General features: G+C 37.7%; 1 protein-coding gene across 2 annotated transcripts in view; it reads left to right on the forward strand.

Moving 5' to 3' along the window:
* LOC139808260 (cell adhesion molecule 2) overlaps nucleotides 1–16002 on the forward strand; it is a 102843-nt gene that overhangs the window by 39296 nt on the left and 47545 nt on the right. The window lies entirely within an intron of this gene.

The raw sequence follows: 16002 nt of genomic DNA on the forward strand, positions 1-16002 counted from the left end.
ATACAAATTCGTAAAAAGAAATTATACTACCGAAATATGAAATATATAGTCATATATTCGTGTCATAAACAATAACAGCGAACTGATATGCTATTGTGTTGAGAGAGACTCCGATGTAATCGTCGATGTCAGTCAATATGTTGCGTTGGGAAAATTCTGGCCAAAGCGCAAACATGAATTGTGTAAATATTTCACGGGCGATTTTATTGCAAGAGAGAGAGAAATTCTGTTGTTGTACCGGTAATGCCGCGTCGAATTCGTGACTGTCGATTCATGGATGTACCCAGCGGGAAACGCATTAAAGTCCAAATCCTATTTCGCCATCCAGACGAAGCAAACCCCGGGACGATAAGACGTGGTAACGACGAGGCGACGATAGTTCCCGCGAAAATACATGAAAATCAATATGAACCGACGCGACGCTCCGCGAAATGGAACCCGTATAATGGATCATCGTATCTTATCGGAATAGTGCTTTCAAACGATTTCCAAAATGGTTTTCCGATTTTATGAGCTATAGTATTATAATCCCGGTACGATTTACCTTTTAAGCATTATTAAATTAATATACATTTAAACATGCATTCATTATTTTTTCATCTACTCAATTTTAATATTAGGTATTATACTTTTCATTGAGAAGTCGTACATCCATTTTTAAAATATATTACATCAGTTCAAAGTAGTTTAAAATACTTTATTAATCAATAATGAGTGATTCTATACCAATTATAATTTAAAGTTTAGTGTGAATTATTTTTCCATAAATTATTACGTCACGATAACTTAACTTTTATTAGTACGGATATCCAGTTGTACTCACCATTGTATTAAGAAACGGTGCCCGGCACTTAAATGCTTCGAAAGATACGTACAAACTTTGTTATTAGCGACACCAGTTGTAGAGAGATTATCGCAAACTTAATCGCTACTTCGAGGCAAAGTTATCGCATCGTTTATCTCCCGATTCCATTTTTCTTGAAGCTCGTTAAAACAGATTTGGTAAATGTCTATTTTCTCGTAACAAAAGTCATGCGGGAGAGGCACCGGCACCGGTGAAAAAAGATTAAAAATTAAAAGTTTCGATTTGATCGTCCAACTTGACGATAATCCCTCCTCAGTGATTCCAGAATCCAATAGGGAGGGAGAAGGGGGGATGGGAGATAAGAGCGAAATAAATCAAGCTCCTCGTCTTGAAGATGTCCGCGGGACCCGAAGGAAGGATAACGAGGTGGAAGGATCGTCCTTCGAACAAGAACTCCGTCCCGTTCTCAACTCGTTATCCATCTCCACGCCGCACCATTTTAATTCTCACTTTTTCTCCCGACTTCGATTCCGCTTTTCTTTCGTTCTCTCGTTACTTCAACCCCGTGCCCGTGGCCCGTAGATAGGCCAAGCCGCCGGTCGATTCGAAGAATGAGGATTAGTCGTTACGATCGGCGGAGCTCGCGAGGTGGACTAATTAATGAACGATAGGATCCGATCGACAGCTAATCCTATATCACGCCGTTTCTGCTGCACGAAACTTAATCTTGCTGGAAAAAGAGAGTTTCCGCGCTTCGAGCTTCGCGAAAACCGGATCTCGAAGAACGTCGTGGATTAGATTAATCGTGGCTGAATTTCGCGAGTTTCTTTCGCGTGATCCGATTTGACTGCAAAAATCAGATAATGCTAAACAGTGGTCGAATTACAAGCAGAACGCATGCGGTATTATTTGATCGTGAACGTGACGGTTTTCTCAGCGGAATATTTTTACGTTAATTTAATTTGTTTACCGGTGCACAGTAAAAATATCAAGAGTACATGAATGCATATTCAATGACTGTCGTTCGAAACAAGTTCTACTTCGGGATCAATTAAAATTTAGTATATCTGAATTTTGCTTCAAAATCAATTAAAATGGTATAAATATAATTTTTACTTGAAAGCCATTCTATCAACTGTACGTATCACGGTATCAATAATTTAATATTTAAAAATCAATTAATAAATTACTGTGACGCATAAATTCATAACGTAGGTACATCCTCATCATTTCGAATTACCCTGATGAAGAACTTAGCTCGTCGTTCCATAAATCCTCGTGGCTTATCACAATTGATGATAGAACCGTACATGCGGTAGCATCGTCAAATCATCATCAAGAAAATATTATCTTTATTAATATCAAAATAATTTCCACTCTTTTTCATTATAAATGTAGCTTTGCGGTGCGAAGATATTTATTTTATCCAATAAACTTTACTAACGCATCATCGCGTGACCGATGATGAGTCTAATTAAATATGCGCAAGATGCATTGGATTTTGTAGATGTCCAATTATCCAGTCATCTCTTGTTTCAAGCGATACAACGAACGGTAATTGAGTCTGCGGATGCAAAATGAGCTGTCTCTCTTCTTCCCGCTCTTTTCTTTTTACTCTTATCTCGTGGTTAAGAAAGAAATTAAAGATTCGTCTTAATCTGATTTCTACTAAATATTTTCGAATAACCGCAGACATGATAAAATCACAATAAAAAATATACATCTATTAGAGGTTATCGTTGCAGATATAGTCAAAAACTAAAATATGAATTCCTATTTTCTGTTATCAATTCGAGAAAATTTATTTTTAAAAATATGCTCTTTGCCTACAGCTATTGAAGAATTATATTTTAAATAATAATTATAGCAAATTCTTAATTGACTGTTACATCATTTTTTGTGTTATAAGTATTAATATAATCATAGGAAACTTTCGCAAAACTAGATTGATATAATTGTACAAAAACGTAAACTGCGATGCAACTACTGTTCTTGCTTAGCGCCGAGGCTTTATTACTCCTCTACATAGAAACCACTATTCTGTGTTGTAAGTGAATTAATTATCATAATCAAGAACTACACAAGTTCATAATCAACTTAGTTGTGTGCAGGAAATGAGCACCGTGGTTAAACTGTTAAAGCGTCGCGCGTTGTATTACACCTCTCGCCATCTTAGATAAAAATAATAATTACGATCGATAATTAATCAATGTAAATAACTAAGACTAAGTAAATTAAATTCTTTCTCAAATAACAGTATATAAAATAATGGATTTTAAAAGGTGTATGTATAAGAGCAACATATTTTTTTCCTATAATACTTCGATTTGATTCAAGGAGAATAATATTTCTAAGAAACAACTTTTAACGATCCGAATAAATCGACATTTATCGTTAATGCGGTCCGCACTTTTTAACATCGTAAACTGATGTTTATACGAATTCCTATAAATACCTACCGTCAAACGCGGATGCAACTCAAAATCAAAACGAACGCTGATTGCTAATTATGTTAGTTCTTGAGAGAGACACCGTAATTTAAACCGAGGCGGCAACTAGTCTGGCGCAGGTTGGAAAGTACTTGTAATTAGACTCGTGAATGTGGAAAGAGCTTCGTTTGCCCTTCGTTTCGCTACGCAAACGGAAATGTAGGAAAACCTGTATCGGATGGGCGGATTTAAGACAGAAATTAAGAGAGACTTCGCCTGTTTGAAGTCGCGCCATCTTCCAAAGTGACAACATATATATAGTTTGCGTCTGCTCATTACCGCAACGATATATACCGCGTTCACGCGAATGCGCATAATGTCGTGCAAACATTGCGCAATCAGTACGTGCATCTACTCATCGCAAATAGCGTCTAATCAGGTCTAGGCATGCTAACGGCGTAATACGTGAAGTCAACAAGTGCGTGCCGGGTGCCTTCGCCCCCTAATAAAGTTGGAACGAAAGTCGCGCAGGTATCAAACAGGAAACGGCAAAGTTACATTTTTTTTCGCGCGAAATATTTCACTCGCGCTTGCCGGCGATGCGATAAAATCAATCCGAACGAGCCCAATTTCCGATCACGGTATCGCGGGCATCGAGTATTTTTCAGCGTTTTCCGCGAATTCGCGCCGCGCCCGTGCGCTCGCACGGCAACGAGCTTTTTCTGTTAACTTGGTTGGGGCGAGCGCCGTTGGAGCGCACCCAGAGAAAACGCTGCACATTCCGGGGCGTTAGCTTTTACCTCTGACGGATGGAACGTGGCTGGTTCAGCTTCCACGACTCTATTTTTCGCGATAAAGCCGTCGTCGTTAGGCCGCCACTTTGGCCGCGTCGGGACGCCGCGCCGCCGCTGCCGCCGCTGGATCGACGAGTAGAGGAGAGGAGACAAAGAAATGGAACGAGAGACGAAAGGAAAACGGAGGAAGGAAAGCGAGTGTGCGCCTTATAAAAATGCAATGTCTTCAGGCGGTACCTGCGCGAATTACTCGCCCACACCCACCCCAGTTCCTTTTTTTCTCCTTCCCGCTCTTACCCTCCTTGGACGGCGCGGCGCGGCGCGTTCGATCCTCACCTCCTCCGCCGTCGCGCTAACAGCTAATGGCGAAATTATGATCAAGCCAACTTCTTTTCAATGGAACGACGGTAATTACCGCGTCGGTTGTTCCCGGTTACCGGTGTTCGTGCATTATTCAGAAGCCGGGTATAAGTATCTCGCGCGCCAGCGACGGAAGGTGAAAAGCCGACGACCTAATCGTGCATTTATTCCCTCCCCACCCCGTCCCGCCCGACTATACGCAGTCGTTTCTACTACCAATTTTCCCTTCCTGTGGAGGAAGCGGTAACGTTAATATCGCGCACAAATGATCGGGTACATCCCGAATGATGCATCGTGTCTGCATCGAGACGATGATCGCAGAGCACGACGTAATAATACAAAACAAAATTTTATGCGCCAGGAGAGTGATAATTGCGTATTCAAACGTTTCGATTAATATTGCACGTTCCAGACCATAGATTTTACAATATCATACATTACAGTACTGATATTATGACGACTGAGAGGTGTAATGCAAATTAAACGCGGTAGAAAATTAACATCGGTTATTACATTAACGTATCATTTTGAAATATAACACGAAATTATAAAATATATATTTGCGCGGAAAATGCGGTGTTAAAAGTGCGAGTATTTTTCACAGGATTTTGCAAAACATTTTCATAATTTACGATTATATATTGACGGATGATATTGTGTAAAATTTTATGATGACTTATCGGTCGACGTGATCTCCTTATTGGAAAAATTTTTTGAGTATTGCTTTGCTGTCCATTTTGTTCGATGTCCCATTAATCTTTATGTACGCGCGCAAAAAGTAACTCATGACCGAAATACGCGCGTTTTTCACGCCCCGTTCAATCCCCGCTGACCGCACAGAAATTCGAGTTTTTTTCCTTCCCTTTTATGATACCCATAAACTTTTCGTTGACCGGGAAACCGGATGACTTCGTGCAGCAGCCGGCAGGGCGGTGCCCTATCATGGCGTTGCCATGCTGGGCTTAATATTTCAAAATTAACTCGCAATATTTTCAGGGGCTCTTGCAAAGTTCGTTCCCGCAGGAAACATAATTATAGCAACAAAACACGATTGTACTCTATTATATCCTGGATTATTTATATACATCTATATATACATTATTATATTATTATTAGTATATATTATTTATAAAAATGCTTTTATTTAACATAAGATAAAATAATGTAAAGTTGCAATGTCACACTTGCAGTTTTCCGAAAACACAAAGTTTTTTTTTCAAGCTTAAGAATGTTGTTATGCAAAGTTACTTAAAGAGCCGCAGAATGCAGCCTAATATTCTAAATTGCTTGCATTTTTATGTAGATGATAAGCATTCTTCATTAAGACGCTTGCACCGGTTAACGTCGTATCATTTCAGACATACACAGACATTTTGCATTTTATATAGATGTATACGAGAGTCATTAATGTGTCGTTTACTACTGGCTATTAAACGTCATGCAGACGCTGCTTGAGAACCTACCATTAATGATTTCTGATACATAATGTAGATATAAAGTGCATCGCATTATATGCACATTCAGTAACTCATTTGCGATTACGGGAAAGTTTACATTACCGGTACATTGCCGATTAGCGCGTGAGTCCTTTGAATCGTAAGTTCATTAACCCCTGTATCCAAAGTTAACTAACCCTCATAGCCACATAAAATCAGAAAGTCCCCTTGATGATTCATGAATATTTACTGTATGTTTATCGCATACACTTGCTGTTTTTTTGCGTAATAATAATATATATAATAAAACATTATTTCTTTAAGCGCATTAATATCTAATTATCGAATAAGAGACGTTTACTTTGCCAGAAAATTAATAATTAATAAAATTCTTCATTAGATATTAATAATTATCGTTTAACGGGAGATAAATTGTGAAATATTTTTACAATTCTTATTTAGTAATTAGTATATTTTACCAAACACATATTACAATGACTCACAAAACTTATCAATTTATAACATTGTTACAAATTTCTTTGGAAAATTCATAAACGAAGATATATATATATATATATCTGTAGCATGATTATAATGAATAAAAAAAAGAGGCTAGGATGGTTACCGTTGACGTATATGATTCTTTTGTAGAACAAAATTGAAATGGACACAGTGATGCTAATATACACCATAAAATCTAATTGTTTTACATCAAGATATTGTTAAATGTAGTTGAAATACATAACAAGTAGATATACATAACAAAAAGTTCATACTTCTGTTAATTTACAATTTTTTACAACTCCCCAAATTTTTCCTAATTTTTACTCCTGTAATCCCTTAATGTAAATCTTAGGCATTATTATATTACATGCTATTATAATTACTCTGTCATTTAAATATCAGTGCAGCTGGGCATAATTTTTTGCTCGATAGACGGGAATGCTTGTGGTATAGTATAGGAGTAATACTACAATGTACTGTCTAATTAGGCGATCAAGAGAATCGACAGGGGCACGATCGAAATACGAAGCCCAGCCGTGGCAACCTCTAATCCTATACTCAATTTCCGCAAAACGACACAGGACAATCTCGAAACGAGAGCGCTTCCTGACCTCCGGCAATTTATATCGCCCGAGCTTGTTATACACTTATTGTGGAAGTGATTGGATGGCCAAGCCGACGCCGTATTATAGATGCTATCGCGTGCTATAGATGCTAACAACATGCTTTTACATCCCAAAATCTGCGTTAAATGTCGCTGCTTAGCACTGGAAACTTGGACTTACTCATAGCAGTTTGAATTTAAAAGCCATAGTTGGATCTCTTATCTAATCTAAAGATACCATTCCACGAATTGAAACACATTTTCTTTGATAAAAAAGCATATTCTCAGAAGATATAAAAATATACCTTTAGCATAATGTGAGTGAATTTATTATAAATTATTTTAAATGATAACATATCTGCCTCTAATTACTGTTAATCCTTCCGATCTCTATTTAATCCTTTTATCTCATTTATTTTTTTCAAATGATATATTTGTGTCAGTTTATTTCACGAGATTGTTTAGGGATTAAACCATTGCTTAAAAATTTTACGAGAAAGAAGCTTTTTTTATTCTCACCACTTTTGAATTGCGATGAAACAGAATCGAGAGGTTGCGTCGGGAAAGAAGCATCTTTGAATCAATCGCTTGAGCACGCGTTGAGAAGACGCGAAGTAAAAGTATTTCACCTTAGACCCGTGGGATAATGAAAAGCTGATCTTCAAGCGATTTCTCTCGGTGTGCCAAATATCGGAGATCGCTTAAACCAAAAGTAATACGATCGCGGGGCCTCCTAACGTCTCGATTTCCATAAAGCGGTGGCGCCGCGTCGCGCCATCCTTACTGGTATTGACAATCATTGCGTCTGATAATAAAATAGCACGCTTTTTGCCCCACCCCGCCCCGCTTTGGCTTGTCTGTGCCGTCTGGCTTCATAAGCGACCTCGGTACCTGCGCTATCTCGATTCTATCCGGCCGTCGCGTTGAAAACGTGGCTCTTCCCCTTTACGGTAATTATAACGTTCAACTGGCGTAACCGTGGAGTACGTCACTGACAGGCCAGACGACGCGGTGATTACCTCGCCGTTTATTCGGCCGGAAGCGCTCCCACGGCTTAATTCGAGCTGCTTTGTCGCTGACGTTGCTATTATCCGCTTATTCAGCGACTGCTCAGACTTACGTGTACATCGAGATATACCGGCGGTCAAAAAGTTCGACCATCGTATACCGTGATTAAAAGATCATTAATAAGCTCATATGTGCGTACTTTTCGTGCGATATGAGTATCTCGGAAAGCCCACGTTAGAGTTAAGGATTAACTATTTATTACGTGTTTTTTTTTTATGTACTAATGTCTTTTAGCGAATTCAATTGGATCCACTCAGTGCGCACTGGTGCATATTAAAGCCGTTGTGTACACTGATTTAACCTCTAATCTTTAAAGTAAAATGCAAATATCTCGATTGATAAAATGTCCAATACATATTTTACCAAATAGCACAATAAAGAATATTGAGGATTTCGTGATTTAACCCGTTTATATTAAACATACACTTGATTGATTTGTGTACAACGGCTTTAATGTGCACCAGTGCGCGCTGAGTGCATCCAATTGAATTCGTTATTAGTGAATCTATCTATCTATCTATCTATACTGTATGTATATAAACAAATGTCCTGACTGACTGACTCATCAACGCCCAATCCAAATCTCTAAACCTAGAAACATGAAATTCGGGAGAAGTACATTTCTTCCATGATGTAAGCACCTACTAAGAAAGGATTTTTAGAAATTTGACCCCTAAGAGGGTAAAAAGGGGTAAAATGTGTTTTCACGGATTCCTCAATATATCTTTTAGGCTCAATGAGATACCGACTTGATTTTTTATTTAAAATAGTTACGTACCGTAGCGTAGCGTGTATCAAGCTATATAGTACTACACATTTTCACTTTTATCTACAAACGAGGAAAAAGAATTTCTTGTTTTCATGATTTTATAATCAATTAATTAAGCATTAAAATGAGATATCGTAAAATGTGCGAAACAGACATGATATGTTTTAAACAGTCATCGGATGTGTCACGAGCAGAAGAGCTGACGCAATTATTACTTCATCAGAAATGAAAATAATATTCGGATTAAATCGGCGTTTCTAATTGCCGCGACGTCATTATATCCATAATTGTTCATACATGCGTGATATATGGACAAGATAGAATATATTATCCGCTGTATAATGAAAGAATATTGTAAAAGCATTTTGAGAATAAAATGCTAATAAGTAATATCAATTTTTACTTAGTTATTCTCTTTTAAAAATCTTTTTGTCTATATCACTTTTCTCTACGCACCACGCGCAATATCTTTTTGGAATAAACAACGTTTGGTTGACGTGGTCGAACAATTTGTAGCTTTTACCGGTACATCCGGACGCAAACCGTATGCCGGAAACGCTCTGTGAGAATCGAAGAAACCTGGAATAAACGCGAGACTACGCAGAGAATATAACAATCCGCGGCGATACATGTCGTATTTAAAATCAATATTTCATCGAGAACGGAAGCAATCCTGTGACGCAAGGATATACGAGAGAGAGAGAGTACAAATAAAGTATTATATAGCGAGCTCCGTCGCCCTCGAGTCAATCGATCGACCATTTCCGCAAGGTAAATTTCTATCGCGAGTGAAACGGTACTGCAATGTTTAAATCCTCTTGCGCGAACGTGCACGACGAATCTGCTGCCGTAGGAGGACAAAAAAAAATAAATAGGGAGAAATGTTCTTGCAAGCTAAGAGATTTTGCGGGATAAAGGCGAGCTAGCACGCGCGGATAGAGACGTTCGTTCATATAGCAAACGATACGAAAAGCTTCAATGTGCTCTCACAGAGAAATAATTTTCCTTCTTTCGCCGAGGAAAACCAGTTAGACATTCCGACACGTTTCGCGGGATACGTCTGTAATATGTTCGCCAGTAATATTATGTTAACTCGATACACATTGCTATTTTTTTTTACCGCCAACCAAAGGAAATGGCATATCACCTACGCAATTCGCCATTTAACTTTGAAAAGCAAATTTCACAGAACGGAGAAGAGAGAAAGCTCCCTTTTGCTTCTCTTATTAAATTCTTTACGTTTTTGATATTTTTATATTATTTACGAGTCTATAAAATCAGTTTCATTTACAAGGCATTATCGAAACGTAAGCGAAAATCTACAGAAAACTTACGGATTAGAAACATGTAGCTGGAGTTTTTAAATTTTATAGCTTTCCAAATATTAATATGTATATGGTTTTGAAAAATACGTAGCAAACGAATATCTTTGAAGCTGCTGCAGATATCAAAAAACACTTTGAATCTTGATGTTTCATGCAAAAATATAAAAGGCTATGAGAATGGAAGCATATGTGTGCGTTCTCGATAACAACCAATCGGCTAAGCCGATTAAAGCGATTCTGCACGTCAAAAAATCGGTCTGGCCGCGCTGCGAACGATTGGAGAACATTATTGTTTCCCGTCCCAAATGGCGGCTGCTTTAAACCTTTCAGAGACTCCCGATTGACATGTGTATTTTTATAACAGCTGTCACTTCATCGAATTTCTTCTTTCGTTTCCGAGCTAATACGTATTCCCTATAACGGCAAAGATTAATATCAACGTCAGGTACTTCACCTAGGTACTTTCCAGAGCCGTCCCTCGTCGAATCCCATTTTCTCTACTTTTGCATTCACTCTTCAAGCTTCGCGTTCCCGCTTGCCGAGTGGCCGCTTTAATGAACAATTTATAGTTCAACTTGCACAGCGCTTCCTCCCTTTTTCCACGACTTTCCTCAATTTTCTTCCATATCTCATATGATTATTCTACTCTCGACAACCGCAGGCTATTTTCTACATCTGTCAGCTATCCGAGATGACATACAGTATAACATCAAACGTAATTTTGTGCTACTATCATGTTCTTTTTTCTTTCAAATTATCACAACATTAATATAGACTACAATCATCATAAAAAAATTAAATTCTTTTGTTACATAATAAGTTTAGATAACAATTTAACAAAATATACGTTTATTTATAGTACATTTTATTTCTATCTGAGCCATGCACATACAGATTAATTTTGTAAGTAATATTATTATAAATTTTAATACGTTGCTTTTCATTTTAAAATATGAATATAATAATTATTTTAATGACATTATTTTGTATGTTATTTTAATGATAACTTTATTAGCATTTATTAACAATTCGATAACTGCGTGTAATACGGCTGAACAATTTTCTGTCACGCCGGTAAAACAAACAGGTTTGTTTAGTCAATGTATCGCTGTACATAAGTCAATTCCGATATAGATATGTCGAGCACAGCTATATTTACTTAGGCTTGATGATGTTCCGCTTTGAGGATTAAGATCTGGATTCTATCTAACACGGTTGCTAATTTAATCATAGCATCGCGGAGATTCAGGACGCTGCAACTAGATTGTGTTCGGAACGAGGGCCGTTGCCGATGTAAAAGTTCAATTCGACGTTTGTCGACGTGGCAGAAAATCGACATGACCTCACCTGTCCATCCTCTTCGCTACGTGATCCCGTCACGGAACAATCTCGTTCGGAAAAATTTCTCTAGGGTACTACCTCCGAAAATTTTTCAACGAAGATTGTTCGCGAGTTTGATTGGCTTTATATTTTCTCATGGCTACATCAAAGATATATTTTTTTAGTAGAAATGAAATTTAGTGCGTATAAATTAAATGCTAATATAGATGATCAGGGGAATAAATGTTATTTAGATCTCCGAAAGTTTGTTAAATTATATTTGAATACCTACTATATAAATATATGTAACAAATATATTAATATACATTTTTCTTAAAATAATTAATATGCAATTGATAAAGAAAGCATGATTTCAGAAATAGCAATTTATATTATTATTTTATTTAATTGTTGCACATATACTAGTAACTAGAAACTAACATATCTGCAGCAATGTACTGGAATCGATCGATATTTGGTTGCTGAAATTTCCGTTAATACAACGAGCATCCAATCTGAAGGTGCAAACGCCGATCCCGCACGAGTGATTGCCGATGCATTTGCAGAGAGAGGATGCTATACATATAGCGCAGTCTGATGTCGAGAACGAACTGCCAATACCAAATACTCGGCGCGTTACATCTTTGCCGCTCGATTGCAGACGCGTGTGGATTGCGAAGAACGATAGGATGAATAGCATAAGCTGCAGTATCCACGTTCTTTCGCGCGCCTTTCTTAAACCGAATTCGCGTAAACCTCAGCGGGATAAACAACATCTTTATATTGCGAGAATTGTTTGCAAAACAATTGTATACATACGCACAATGTCACGAATATTTCACAAGTTTGTTAAAAAAAAAAAAAACGTTTAGCGAAAGATCGTTTAATACGGTTCTTTAATTCCTTAATGCTAATATATTAAATATATTCGTAATCAACCCTAGTAATTAATATTCAGATTTACATAGCCTCTCAGAAAATTGCCTAATAAATAAAGTTTTGTTATGTTTCTATGCTACTTAACTCACCGCTACGCTTTAAACGCAATTGAACTTATATATATATACTGTGACATTTCGACAGTGAACAATTCTTCTTACTTTACCCCAGGAACGCTCAATGTACATTCCTTTTAAGACTCTCCGATTTTTCCACGACGGATGTATATGGCTGGCGAGACTCCAACGTTTCCTCTTAACCTGATTAAACGACGTTTATTGCCACTAGAAATTGTAGGGACGCGGTTGTATTGGAGGGAGGAATAGAAAAAGGAGAAGCTCGATGGACACGGCCGTCTGCTTTCAAACCGAGACGAGACGAAGCAAGCGCAGAGCGGAGTTAGTGGAATTAAGCGAGCGGATGGAAAATAGAGAATGCTCGATAACCACGATGAAATTTCACCGGAGACGCCCCAAGACACTCAGACAGTACTTGGCACGAACGGGCCAAGTTTCTTCCCGAAGATCCCGGAGATTCTCTCGACGGAGACTGTCAGCGAAATGGTTCTGTTGACTTTGCGGGATGGCGTTACCGCGTGCCGCCGAAAATGTCGTTAATCTTATTTCGTTAGAGACCGCCCGATGAAATTGTCGGCCCCACTTTGATTTATTGAATGAGCGCCCGGGCCACCGCGCGGTGCCGGGATCGGGATGGCGATGGGGGCCGGTGAATTTATCGGGATACACACCGGCGCGCGGCGCACGCGGTGCGGTGTAGCAATCTTTCTCGGTTGTTCCCTATACGGCGCGGTTCGGGAAAATCGGATATTTATGCTAACGCGAACACGTCCGTGGGATTCGCCTAAGTTAGTATACGCGTGGTGGCAGTCGGATATCTATGGACTGCTGTTAATAAAGCCCTATAGTACAGCCGTGCCGGGCCGGGCTATACGGTACTGCCGTGCACGCGCGAAACTTCGGGGAGATAAATAAATGTATAGCTTTAGTGTGTGCTAAGCTAAAGCCGGCCCGTGAACCGTGCTGCTTGCCGAGAACCCCGGCATTAAATTCCGAAGCGCGCTTTTAAATTCAATGCCGGTTGTTGGGAGTCACGCAATGATCGGCTGTATTTTCAGATTCCGCAGACTCAAGTTGCTCTCTCGCGATCCGGCAACACGTTCGGAAGTGCTCTTTTGTAAAACGGAAGCATTTTGTTTCTCCAATGATGACCGCAATAAATATAAGAGCTCCCGCTATAAAATGTATAGAAACCATCTTGCGGCTCGCAAATCGAATCGTAGGCGTTTCCGATAACGTATTAGTATTACTCTTTAGACTTCAGGGAAGTGTGTTTGGGCAAAACGTATCTTCTTTTAATATCGAATCGACGCATAAATCAAATTTTGCGCTCTCACGAAGTGCAGCGTATATTGAAAAGATGGTACCTCTTGAGAAAAATGCCATGTTGTCAATCTATTTTATCGATTGCAAGTACACCGTCAGATATATAAGGTTCAAGATAGATACATAGCGCCGCGCCGCGGTGACTTCGTTTCGCCTCTATTCTTACTTTGTGAAATGGCTTCTGCATTACAATAGGGCAAGCTACATGAAATCCTTCAGCGAGACTGATTTTGAAAAATGTATGTCACTGCTGTAAGAAAGAAGCGGAAAGAGAGATTGTATTTCTGCGTTATCATATAAGAAAAGATGGACAATTGAATTTTTCATTTGTCCACACGAAGTGATGAGAGAATGAGTCGTCTTCTTTCTCTGGAAAGAATTCCGCTGCTCTCCGAGCATTCCATTCATTGTCTGTTAATATTTTATTTTTCTCTGCAGAGCACTCTTTTATGAATCTACTTTGTTAAATACTTGTTACTGAGATTGAAAACCTTGTGAAGAAATAAAGCAAGCTCTCGGAGTTATGCTCGGAATATTTATGCGCAAGGAATAAATCATATATTTAATAATTAAAAAGATATCCGTCTTCCATCTTTTATTAAATAATTGTTAATTATTTTACTAAAAATAAATTAAATATACGCAATTTAAATGCACGCATTCTTTTCTTGCTATTTATTTTATATAAGGAAGACGAAGACAAAACTTATAAATCATTGAAATCTGGCTTTGCTACCAACATAAAACAGTTAATAATTAATTATAAACAATATATAAAAAATTACAATAATGTTGTATATTTCGCTATATGAAACTACGAGCAGTATCATGAAAATGCTTGTTATTCAACAATTTCACAGTTTGTAGCTGTAAAACTTTTGCTCGAAGATTATATCTAAAATAGTCCACGAAGAAAGGAAAAAGCGCAAAGAAAAGAAGAGACCGGTAGGTGATCGCTCTTGCCAGCGGTATATATTTAATGCCGCAGCCGGTGTAAATGCACATTTGCCTCGAACAGAAATCTTTCTGAACACAACCGCCCGAGGACATTGCTGCACTTGCTACACCAGCGGAGTGGTATTTTAAGCTACGTCGCGAAGAATAATGGCGTCGTTAGAAGCTTGCGAAAGGGAGCGAAAAAAGAGATGCATTTTTGTAAAAAAATCGTGAAGGGGATAATTTCAAGAGACACGGTCATGTCTCGCATCAAATGCACGCGCAAGCGATACGCAAGCGACGAGATCGATCTCTGCCCTTATGAGCCATCAAGTTAAACAGAATCATGATTATCATCAATCATCGTATCGGACCAATTAAATTCCTAATAAGATGGATTTGTAAGTAGACATCTTCTGATACTCTCGCATAATTATCACAGTTATGAAAATATGTTCTATTTAATAAGAATTGGTATGGAATGCGTTTTTCAAGCCTTCTGAAAGAGAGAGAGAGAAAGAGAGAGAGAGAGAGAGAGAGAGAGAGAGAGAGAGAGAGAGAGAGAGAGACAGAAAGAGAGAGAGAGATCGTCGTTCAAAATATAAAATTAAAATTAATATTGTCTAGAATGATAATATTCTCGAGTCTATTCTTTTCTTCGTTAGATTCTTCAACTGAATGAAATTATGTGGTTTTGATAGCCTGTTGATACATAATGATTTAATTCTTCATTCTTGTGATAATTGCTAGAAAAATATACGAGTAATTTTACACTTTTATACAGATTACTTTGTTTTTACTAGATAATATATTTCATTTGGTTTGAAATAAAAATCGAATTTTTCTGATTAAATTACATTTGTCATGTTACATTTCAGTCAAAATTTTATATTCATTAAAAATGAAGCAATCTGCAGAAGCCCTCCGGCCATCATCCCGATTGAGTCTACTCGCCAATCTTTTTTTTGTTTTTATATCTTTTTATTTTTTATTACTTTTTATAACAATTTACTTTAAATCAAAAATACAATAAAATAATTACAATACATAATAAAAAATACAATATAATATAAAATATAATGCAAAATCGCGAAGTACAACATATATATAGGTACATATTATATATTCGTGATATTTTATTACCACTAGATTACATACGAATATTTAAAATGCATATAACATGAAATTTTCCAGACTTATAAGATATATAGCTTTAACCGATATATCGATAAACAACGCTTAAGTATGTTACATTTATTATTTATCATCAAATCTTTATGTGTTAGGGGAACAAAGGGTATAAGCCCCGG

This window comes from Temnothorax longispinosus, chromosome 2, assembly GCF_030848805.1.
Source record: "Temnothorax longispinosus isolate EJ_2023e chromosome 2, Tlon_JGU_v1, whole genome shotgun sequence".
In the NCBI taxonomy this organism is placed as follows: Eukaryota; Metazoa; Arthropoda; class Insecta; order Hymenoptera; family Formicidae; genus Temnothorax; species Temnothorax longispinosus.